A 12043-nucleotide genomic window follows, 5' to 3' on the forward strand; every position below is an offset into this window, starting at 1 on the left:
CTTTAGAAGTGTTTCTGACAGAACCTGTACGAACTAGCACTGTCAAATGCCATGTTTCTTTTTCCCCCTGCTACATCAAAGGCAAATTCTAAAAGGGAAAAAGGACACTGTAAATGCCTGACCTGTTTTTTGAACTCATCTCATCTTTGAAGGAAACAGAGAGTGTTCAAAACACTTCAATACTGCAGTGTTTTACAGTTTTTTTTCACATTTTTGTCGGCAGCTGGAGTTTGTGAACCACAGAATATGTGTGAAACTTGGGAACTGTAAAAGCAGGAAACACACATGTGAAAAGGGATGAACTCTTTTAACTGTGGTTTGACAGAAGTAATTATGCAACCAAGCTTCGCAAAAAAGAGACGCACCCCACAATTCTCCCTCCCTTCATACTTCCTTACTACCTGACCAATCACAGCAGAGGTGAGATGTATAGTCAGTAAAGGCTAGTTCAGAGAGAAATCTATCCAACTTGTGATGCCAATCTATTCCCAAATAGACAGGCATCTAATGGAAGTGCGTTGACTTAATCTGTGTTCCCTGGAAATAAAGGGCTTCAAAGGTCAACAGTTGTTAGAGTATCCTTCCATATGTGTAAGATGTTGGCTAAATGCATGCATTCAACAAGAAAACTAATGTCCATACTACACATGACAAATTCAGTGTTAGCCAGTTAGACTGGTTCACTATCGCAGTTGGGACTGCGATGTGACGGATGGGAAATGACGCATTCATTGACCAATCGAAGCACTTTCTATTCACACCGGAAGGCCGAATTGCGAAAAAAATCACTGCCCTGAGCCCGCCCCCTCAGGTCCCCATATATTGGGGGTAATAACGTCTCCCATTCTCTTTGACAACTTCGCCTTTGAGGCTACGGACCGTCAGAACAAAACTCTACACGCTTTGCGTATCCTTTGTCTTTGTGTGCAAAATTACTCTTTCGAGTTGGTGAGTTGCGGATTCATTCCCTTACTAGCTCTGAGTGCTACAAGGATATTCTACGCTTAAGCAAGCTGCTATCTAGCTGGTGACCACGCTCGTCTTCAACTTGCCGTCTCACTACTGCTTACGAGATGTTATAGCTCTTGCTAATTTGTGTCTCTTTTTCAGATTTATGATGACCAAACTCTACCCAGACTGTGGTCATCCCCGCGAGAAGGGAGACCGACATCGCCGCTGTGTGCTCTGCCTGGGTAGAGCACACACTGAGGCGGCATTGTCCGGGGATATCCCTACCACATGTGCGCTCTGTGCCACGATGACGACGGCACGAGTCACGAGGCACCTCTCTCTATGGGCAGTGGTGGAATGCAACGAAGTATTTTTACTTCGTTACTGTACTTCGTTACATTTTTACGTATCTGTACTTTACTTAAGTAAAAATAATAATGCATACTTTTTACTTTTACTTCGTTACATTTCGCAGCTATTATCTATACTTTTACTCCGCTACATTTCTACAATATGTGTCGTTATTCATTACATTTTATGAACACAGTTTTGCCAAACTGTTGCCTACACAAAAATATGGATTGCGTTGCTTTAGGACGTTTCAACCAATCAGGTGGCTCAATGACAGCAGAGTGTGTATTTGGCAGCCTTGCCTGTTTTGCTTAAACATTCGACAAACAGCCTGACTAACAAACAACTTTTCAGCGTGGATTCAGAGTCAGCCTCATCTAAGGACATGTTCAAGTTCAGAGGCGCCAAGAATAACTCATGGAGGTTTCAGTGCGTTTCCTGTCTACCTCAAAAAAGGAGTTGCTAGACTTCAAAATCCGCCTTCAATTTTGGGGAAACAGGTCGAGTTATGCAGAGTTCTTGCTATGCTAAGTTAATGTCTATGACTTTTGTATATCGTATGCGGTTACTGACATGTTTTTATACTCTTATCTAGCAAAATACATGTTGACATACAGCAGTAACATCAAAATAACACGATTTTACCTTGATTATTTATTTAACGTAGTGGTAAGATAAAGCTGGTAGTTTAGCAATGTCAAGCTAACGTGAAGATTTGCCTTTTTATTGACTGGTTATTGCCTGGCATGCAAACTTAATGCCTAGTCTTGGGTTACTCAATATGTTTTTTTCACTTTTCTGTAATCAATACAGCATAAAACTCTGCATTGACCAGTTTAACAACTCCATTTGTTTTTCATGTTTCATATTTCCATTTTTTTAAACGTTTACAATTAAATAAAAGATTAAAAGATATAAATTTGTGTCTTTATTGGTTTGGCTTAATGGTATTAACTTTGCAAATAATCCCTGGTAGATAAATTGTCATCTGCAGAATTGTAAGATAGAGCGTGAACAGTATTACAGACAATAGGCCCAATAAGTACATCAACCTTTCCAATTAACAAATGTTGTTGCTTATAATTATTACTAGTAGTGACATATGTAGAGGCATTTATTACCAGTCGCTATTTCTTTATCAAAATGGCACAGCCTAGACATTGAGAGACAACCCATTGCGTGAGTACTTTTACTTTTACTTTTAAAGTAAATTTAAAATTGAGTACTTTTTACTTAAGTAGGATTGTTGATGTAGTACTTTTACTTTTACTTTCATTTTCCTGGGTACTTGTACTTTTACTTAAGTACTAAACGTCAGTACTTCTTCCACCACTGTCTATGGGAGAGAGAGGATAGTCGTCCGGGGGCGCAGCCTGTGCCGTCCGGGGTGGTGTCCCCGGTCGGACGAGACTCCTCTCGCCCTGGGAGCAGCAGCGGGCCAGGCGGTTTCCTTCGGGAAGTCGCTGGGTCATCCTGCTCTTCCCCAGCGCGCACGGTGGCCCCAGTCGCAGTGACTGCGGTGGCCGCTGAGCCGCTGTCTGAGCTCGACGAGTTGGACGTTGACGCCGGAGGAGAGAGTCTGCTGGATGATTCGTTTTAGGACGAGGACACAGACATGGTTTTGGGTGACGCGTCGCGGGCTTCGCAGCCTGCAGCGCTCTCCCGGAACCTGGGACACCAGCTACACGAAGTAGCGAGGAGGGCGACGAGCCGGCTTGATCTCCCCCTCCCTCCCCCGCCCAGCGTGAGTTCTGCATTGCTGGACGGGGAGTACTATGGTGGCCCACCCCTGCCAGCTTCCTCGGATATTCCCTTCTTCGAGGAGGTTCACGAGGAGCTGGAAACCTCATGGGCTCGCCCTACTCAGGGCGCGCTCCGGTTCCGGGAGGACACCGGAGCAGGTTATCTCTCGCCTGCTTCCCCGACGATGCACCTCGGCCAGAAACCCGTGCTACCCACGAAGAGCGCGAGACATATGGCGGTTCTGGCCGAGAAGGCTTACCTAGCTGCAGGGCAGTCCACGTGTTCCACCGTGGAGGAGCTACGGAGGGCGACTGATTTATCTCTCCGACTCACCAGGTGTTCGTCTCAGGGGCTGGGGCGAGTCATGGGGGCTTCTGTGGCAACGCAGAGGTACCTGTGGCTCTCTCTGGCCAAGCTTTCTGACAGGGAGAAAGCACCACTCCTTGACGCTCCAGTCAGCGTTAAGGGTGTGTTCGGTGAAGCGGTGGGGGCGATGAACGACAAGTTTGAGGCAGAGCAGAAAAGCCATGAGGCTTTTCAGGCATGGATGCCTCGGTCAAGCAGCTCCGAACCGCAGTCCTCGTCAGTGCAAACCACACCGGCCCAGGGAGTGAAACGGAGTGGGTTCCGCTCCCCAGCTCTGCCAGCTAAGATGCCTGCACGCCGCGGCTGGAGTAAAAACCCATTCCGGCCGCCGGCCCAGCCTGCTAAGCAGCAGCAGCCAGCTGCAAAGACAAGCACCGGGGCCACACTCAAACCCACACGCCGTGGTTCGAGAGGGCGAGGCAGACAGCCGGCGCCCTGATGTTCGCCGCCCCCCTGGGAAGGTCCCCAGATGCGCTCATGTGAGTCTCATGTCCAGCACAGCGAAAACATTCCCACAAGCATTACATTCCCATGTTCTCAACACTGTCCCGTTAGGCGCAGACACAAGACAAGCTTGCTTTTCCCCTCCCGCTATACACCCGTTGCATTCGCAAAACCAATTTTTTATTCAAACCATGAGGGGGAAACCCCAGATCTCAACCTCCTCCCTAGGAGTGGGGTCAGATCAAGGTTTAGACAGATTGGTTATGAGCGGACTAAGATCCGACCAATTCAATCTAAGCCCCAGGCTTGCAGACTGCGTTTTGGGCTGGCGCGCATGCGCAGTCTCGCCCTGGGTGCTGAGGACAGCCTCAAAGGGCTACACTCTGCAGTTCGCCAGACCTCCTCCCAAGTTCACGGGTGTAATTCAATCAAGGGTGCCACGAGCTCGCGCTCATTTCCTTCAACAGGATGCGTTACTCGTGAAAAGGGCTATAAGCGTAGTGTTGCCAGAGACACAAACTCGGGCCATTACAGCAAGTATTTCCTTGTCCCCAAAAAGGACGGGAATTATCGCCCTATATAAGATCTACGTGTACTGAACAAATCACTCATGCCGCTGAAGTTCAAAATGTTGACTCCACGCCCGTCTGATTCAGTTCATAAAGCAGAGCGATTGGCTGATCACGATAGATCTCAAGGATGCGTATTTCCATATACCGATTCATCCCAGACACCGCAAATATCTGAAATTCGCATTCGGCGGAAAAGCATACCAATTCCATGCACTCCCCTTCGGTCTCTCCCTAGCTCCGAGGGTGTTCACAAAGTGCGTAGAAGCTGCCATTGCCCCATTAAGAAGAATAGGCAGTTGCTTATTCAATTATCTGGACGATTGGCTGCTGGCTTCTCGTTCAGAGGCAGAGGCGGTGCAAGAGTGCCATCTTGTGCCATCTACCCGATCTCTGTATACGCTCATGTGGCGCATGTTCGAGCGATGGTGCGCTGCACGTCAGCACGACCCTATTGATTGCGCTTTGGGCATCATCCTAGAATTCTTACAACAATTATTTGATGACGGAAAGGCGGCTTCTACTATCAAAGTGTATTTAGCAGCTATTCCGCCTGCCATATTAGCATTAACGGCAAATCTCCCGGTAATCATCCATTGGCTTTGCGCTTTATGGCTGGGATAAGGCGTCTTAGAGTCAGGCACCTATTGCCCTCTTGGGATTTGCTAGTGGTGTTACAGGCGCTCACGGGTCCCCCGTTCGAGCCCTTAGAAACGGTGGACTTAAAGTTTGCTTCTTTAAAAACCGCGCTGCTCCTGGCACTGGTGTCAGCGTAGCGCGTCGGTGACATGCAAGCGCTGTCTGTCAGCCGGTCGTGCATTCAGTTTTCGATTGCCGGGCATAGGGTAGTATTGCGGCCTAACGCAGCATATACTCCCAAGGTGGTGACAACTCCGTTCCGTAACCAGGTCATTGAGTTGACCGTATTCTCGCCCCCTCCTTTCGGATCTGCGGAGGAGGAGCGTTTGCACAAGCTCTGTCCAGTGTGCGCTCTACGCACTTATGTAGAGCGCACTGGTTCATTCAGGCAATCGGATCAGTTATTCGTATGCTTTGGTGCAAGCGCCAAAGGCAAACCTCTGGCAAAGTCGAGCCTTTCCCGTTGGCTGGTGGAGGCTATCACTTTGTCCTATAAGAGTTTGTCATTGGAACCCCCGGAGAAGCTTCGTGCGCATTCTACTCGTGGGGTTTCGTCATCCTGGGCCCTGTTTAAGGGCGTTTCAGTGGATGACATTTGCAAAGCTGCAAGCTGGAGCTCTCGCCACACCTTTATTAATTACTACATGTTGGATGTGGCGGAGCCTGGTTTCCTGCAGAGTGTATTGCAGGCGAGTGATCTGTGATCCTGTGCAGCCTGCGAATATGCTTATCAATTGTGTGACCATCTCCCTTTATGAATTAAAGGCGGATGGCGCAGATGGGTGTAAGTTTTCATAAGCAAGAGATCGGTGATCCCGTTTCACTTATATTGAATTCATTCCCCATACTCAGGGAACCGAGGTTATAATTACGTATAACCGAGATGTTAGGCCACACAAAGGGAACAGTGAACGGGCCATAATATACGTGTGCTTATTTTTTTTCATACATCTGGATGTTTTAACACCTACAGGAATTTAAACTCTTCACTGTTTCATACATAAGGCACATGTTCCTGTAGGTCAAGGTGCTAACAGTACAATTGTCATAGGATACCCAGGGAGCATACAGTACATGCTGCTAAAATGTATTTCATGATCTGTAATAAACTGTTGCTCTTTTTGCAAAATGGCATCTGATAAATGTTTATATAACATGACCAAAACCATGAATAGACTCATTGTTTTAGACAATTACATTGAAATGTGCAAGGGGTAGTGGAGCTTCCGCGTTAAAGTGTCTTTAAGATGGTGGAATGTTGTAGAAGGTAGACTTGTGTGTATGTGTATGCTAACAGCTGGATTAACTTCTCCATCTCCAGACTCACTTCATCACTGGACTCATCTGTTTTCCCGGCTTCGAGTGTGTGGACTGCTTGCTCTGGGCTCGGCTGTCTGGCTATTCTTGCCGGCATTCTTGGAAGGAGCCTCCACTCCCTCTCAGCTCGTCTGCTATAGCCTGCTGAGGCCCACCATGGCATCGCGGGACCTACCTGCCGTGCTGACACGGTCTGGGGTAACCAACGCCATTCACTCCACTCCTTCAACACCCGGTCCACTGCTGCTTTCTCACAACTCCCTGCCCACCAGCTTCTAGCTAACCAGCTTCTAGCCACCGCCAGCATACTAACCGGATTACTTTCATCGGCTGTTACGTTCCATCTCCTCCTCGGTCTATCAATCCCTTGTCCCCAGGCCACTACTCCACCAACTTCTCGCCCACTCACCTACACTGCTGCTGACCTTCACCTCCTCAACCATAACCACCGTCTCCCAGCTGCTGCTGCCTCTGCAGCTAGCTCAGCTGGGATCCTTCGCCGGCCCCGCTACATCCACCGGGGCTCTGGTCTCTCCCACAACCAACACTCCAACGATGGCTCACCTATCCCCTCACTCTGGACTAGTTTTCGGCCCCCCCGTCACCCCCACCTGCTGCACTGCCAACCTACACCAACATCCTGACTAAAAACTTTTGGCGACAGAGCATTCTCACGCACAGCACCCTGACTTTGGAATTCCCACCCCCAATCTGTTCGCCACTCTCCCTCACTCACAACATTCAAATCCCTCCTCAAAACATACCCCTTCACCCAAGCCTATGACCTTCCCTACCCCTAGCCACCTATACCCAACTGTCTACACTTTTACCCCCTGTTACATCTCCATCATCTCTCAGTATTTCTGTTTTTTCTGCCTGTGCTGTGTATGCTTTTGCTGTCCCCCCTGCCTGTAAATACCCCCCCCCCCTTTTCTGTAAATGTAAATGCGTCCTGCTTGTGCTGTCCCCCCTGTCTGTAAATACCCCCCCCCCCCCCCCTTTGTCATTGTAAATTGCGACTTTGGGTCATTGAAAAGCGCATTACAAATAAAAGTTATTATTATTATTATTATTATTATTATTATTATTATGTTTGGTAATGTGTGAAAGGAGACTTGTAATACCTTGCTTTAACGCCATCCTTCTGGTCCGGTGTAGAGTGAATGACTGTTATTATATATATAGTGTTCTGTGTGTAATGTTGTGCCTTTGTGTTAGCTCCCTTATGTTAATTAGCATGTCTTTCACTAATACTGCCTTGGTCATGTTAGAACTAAACATGCCTTCTCTTTGCCTCATTCTATAAGTCTAAAGTTAATCAATTCAGTCAGTCCCTGAGGTCACGCAGAGTATGAGGCACAGGATTTGACCTAAACTTGAACTCAATCTGCAGACATTCTCTTCACTCTGAATATGTTTTTAAGCACAATGTGTTATAAAGAAGGTCTGTTTAACTGCAAGACCTGCAGTGTTTGTTTTTGCCGCATTTTAAGTTTTAAACCCTCACTAACAACGAGTGATTACAAGAGCACAGTGAGTATCCACAGCCAAGGACCTGTCCTCCTGAGAATATGCTGAGTCATTCTGAGCTCACAGCTCTAGCAGTTATTTCCCTCTTTTTCTTCATCAGGGCTGCTCTCACCAGAATCACACATTGTGATATTTTAAATGACTCATTGTTCAATCACACATCTATCACTATCCATGCACTTTTGACCTCCACATTTCGATGTGGATATTGCTGGCAGTATTGTCTTGTGGCACTGACAACGTGTGATTTGTGATGTGTAAGGCTGTGTAGCAGTCATTGCAGAATAAATATAGAATTATGAAGAGGAGCATGGACTTCAGTTTTTTTACATTCTTGACGCATTTGATGCCCAGTCTAAGAACAAGCTTTGCCCTCTCTCTCTCTGTTCTTCTTTGCTTTTCTCTCTCACACGCTCCCTGTCTCCCTCATTCTCTCTGACTCTCGACCTGTCTCTGGCTCTCTATCCTCTCATGGTTGGTTGGATAACATCATGTATTGACCACTTACTGTATCCGCCTGAAAGAGCTCTAGGCATGACAGAGATCCCAGAATCCACAGTACAAGAGTACATCACTCTAACAGCCAGCCAGGACTTGGGAGTTAGATCAACACATTACAAAGGGCATCCACATCTCCATAAAGTTTAAGAATGTAAGGGTATCTTTTTAAGATCTAGTCCTGTGTAGCAGAACATGTTCTTAATTTTAATGTTTAATAAACATAGCAATTTAAAAGAAATTAGTATACAGAGATTTTACAATGAATGACTAGGAGACCAGGAAGGATTTGAGGCTCTGTCACAGGCAAGGACATCTGTGGTCTGTGCATCCTTTCAATTAGAGTCACCAAGGAGAAATAAAGATGAAGGATTGTCATCACACCATGATTAGAGTCAGGGCTTATGACGGAGCTCTGAGGCATCGCCGACACGGCTAAACAAGAAATCGCCACTGTACTTGCTGCCAATCTTTACAGAAGAATGTTTTTGATCATGAAGAAACAGAGTGACTAAGAGCCCTGTAGCCTGATATATCATAGAGACGAAATGCCACTGAGGTACTAGTAAAAGGACAACAGCACTGGATTTTAAAGGCGCTCTGCCTCCAGAGAGGACAGTTGTATCAATGACCGGTGCAGATAGAGCAGGTAAATCCATAACTTCCAAAGACGATATCAATAACTTCCGGCAGATAAAATAATGTCTGCCCGTACTCTGATAGCCCCGGTAGTTAATGTATGCATTGTTTGTAGCAGTGGGGAACTCATTTTCAATGTACCAAATCTGTACGGCACAATAGTTTATCTACAGCTGCTTGTTGCTCTGTGATAAAGTAAATATGCCAAACTAGAACAGAAGATGCTGCTGCCAGGCTACAAGATAAATAGTTAGTAGAGCACTGAAAGCACAGAGGACCAGTAGAAAGGATAGGGAAAAGTAGAATCTTTTTTAACCAATCAGTTTGTGTGGCTGGAGCAAACATGTCAACAGTTAATTCATCACCTCATTATGAAGTAGTTAATAATAATGAGTAATTCGTAAAGACCTAATCATGATTATTTACTGCTGATGTATTAGAAAAATAAGTAAGGGATAATTTGTAGTCTGCTGCTCAGGGCCTCGTTTCCAGATAACGACGTATCTTAACGGCCTACGTGGATTTTTGCGACATCGTACACTAAGTAACACTTTCTATTTAAGTGCGTTTCCCAACCATCAACTTAAAGTCAGGGGCACGAGCGCAACGTGCACGAGTTCTTAAGAAGCTCTTAGGAGCTGTTTACGTCTGGTTAACCTGTTTACGTTAATTGCTGTGAAATTAGCTAGCCTATGCGTGCATCGAACGTGCAATGTGCACTGAATTCGGGGCGGGGATAGTAACGCCATCTCCAGCAGAGTAGCCTATTTAAACTGTGTTCCCATTGTAAGGAAATGTATTACGATCTGTCTGAGAGTGGGCTGTCAAAGCTAGCATCATCGAAGTCATACAGTACAGTAGGCTACATACATTCAATAAAATTAACCTACATTTGAGTCCAACTGCATGACCATTCTTACCCTACACTTACCCTTACAATAAAGAAGCGATCCTATTTCAACCATAACTTCATTTTAAATAATGTCTTTCTTTATTACATTTAGTTTATAGTTTAGACAGCAACGTTGACATCTACAGTATATTAAACTGCATCCACTACATAATCTCAAACTTTATTTGTTGGTAACTCTCCAAAAAGGCTACCATTAACACCTTTCTTAATGAAAAGGAAACATGCATCACAATAATACTTCAGTGTAACCTGTACCTATGTGGAGTGCAAATATGGGTACCACTTTACAATAAGGGTCCCTTTATAAAGGTTTATAAATGGTTTATAAATGAGGTAGTAAACCCTTATAAACGAGTTACAACTAGTGTTTTCATGAATCTATGCAAATAGTAAACCCTTATAAACGAGTTATAACTGGTGCTTTCATTAATCTATGCGGGCTCACTATTTGGCAAGATCACCATCTTTCTATACCAACCGATTGTCCATCCCTTAACTGGCTTTCCTTAGTAAACCATTATAAATGAGTTATAACTCATGTTTTCATTTATCTATGCGGGCTCACTATTTGGGTTTATAAATGCTTTTTTTATTAGGTTATAAATGAGGTTGTAAACCCTTTATATATCCTCAGTAAAATATTATAAACAAGTTATAACTCATGTTTTCATTAATCTATGCGGGCTCACGATTTGGCTTTCTATACCAACCCATTGTCCATCCCTTAACTGGCTATACTAGCCCCTTGCATAGACTCGTAATCTTTTTTCTGCACTTTGTCTTTGCACTATCCACACAAGAACACTTTTTTTTTTTTTTTTGCACCATCCACACAGGCAGCACAGGATCTAGACTGTCACTCCCTACCATTCTTGTATCTGTTACTACCCCGCTCCTTTTGAACGTCTTCTCCCTATGCGTATGAGATTTGTATATGTTGCGTCTGTGTGTTGCACAAGTTGTTTATGCTACTGGATGTCATAAAAGTACCCTCTGGATTAATAAAGTATCCATCCATCCAATATCAAGTTACTGCTTACTATCTTGTTAATGAGTTACAAATGTTTATAAATGGCAAAAGGGATCTTACTAATGAGCTACCAATGTTCATAAATGGCAAAAGGAGCCTTGTTGTAAAGTGTGAAACATATCACTATTTCCTAATAAGTTACTAACCTTTTTAACTTGCAAAATGAGCATTGTTGTAAGTGTGAAACATATTCATGAGTTACTAACCTTTATAGCTGGTAAAAGGAGCCTTGTTGTAAAGTGTGAGACACGTGAGCATTTGTTAATGAGCTACTAACCTTTATAACTGGCAAAAGGGAGCCTTATTGTAAAGTGTGAGACACATGAGCATTTGTTAATGAGCTACTAACATTTATAACTGGCAAAAGGGAGCCTTATTGTAAAGATACAAATCTCATACGCATAGGGAGAAGACGCTCAAAAGGAGCGGGTAGTAACAGATACAAGAATGGTAGGGAGTGACAGTCTAGGTCCCGAGGGATCCTGTGCTGCCTGTGTGGATGATGCAAAAAAAAAAAAGTGTTCTTGTGTGGATAGTGCAAAGAGAAAGTGCATAAAAAAGAATACGAGTCTATGCAAGGGGCTAGTATAGCCAGTTAAGGGATGGATAATGGGTTGGTATAGAAAGCCAAATCGTGAGCCTGCATAGATTAATGAAAACATGAGTTATAACTTGTTTATAATATTTTACTGAGGATTTATAAAGGGTTTACAACCTCATTTATAACCTAATTATGAACCATTTATAAACCCAAATAGTGAGCCTGCATAGATTAATGAAAACATAAGTTATAACTCATTTATAATGGTTCACTAAGGATAGCCAGTTAAGGGATGGACAATGGGTTGGCAGCCTATAGAAAGCCAAATCGCGAGCCCGCATAGATTAATGAAAACATGAGTTATAACTCGTTTATAATATTTTACTAAGGATTTATAAAGGGTTTACAACCTTGTTTATAACCTAATTACAAACCATTTATAAACCCAAATAGTGAGCCCGCATAGATTAATGAAAACATGAGTTATAACTCTTTTATAATGGTTCACTAAG

The sequence above is a fragment of the Sprattus sprattus genome (assembly GCF_963457725.1).
Source record: "Sprattus sprattus genome assembly, chromosome: 13".
Taxonomy (NCBI): domain Eukaryota; kingdom Metazoa; phylum Chordata; class Actinopteri; order Clupeiformes; family Clupeidae; genus Sprattus; species Sprattus sprattus.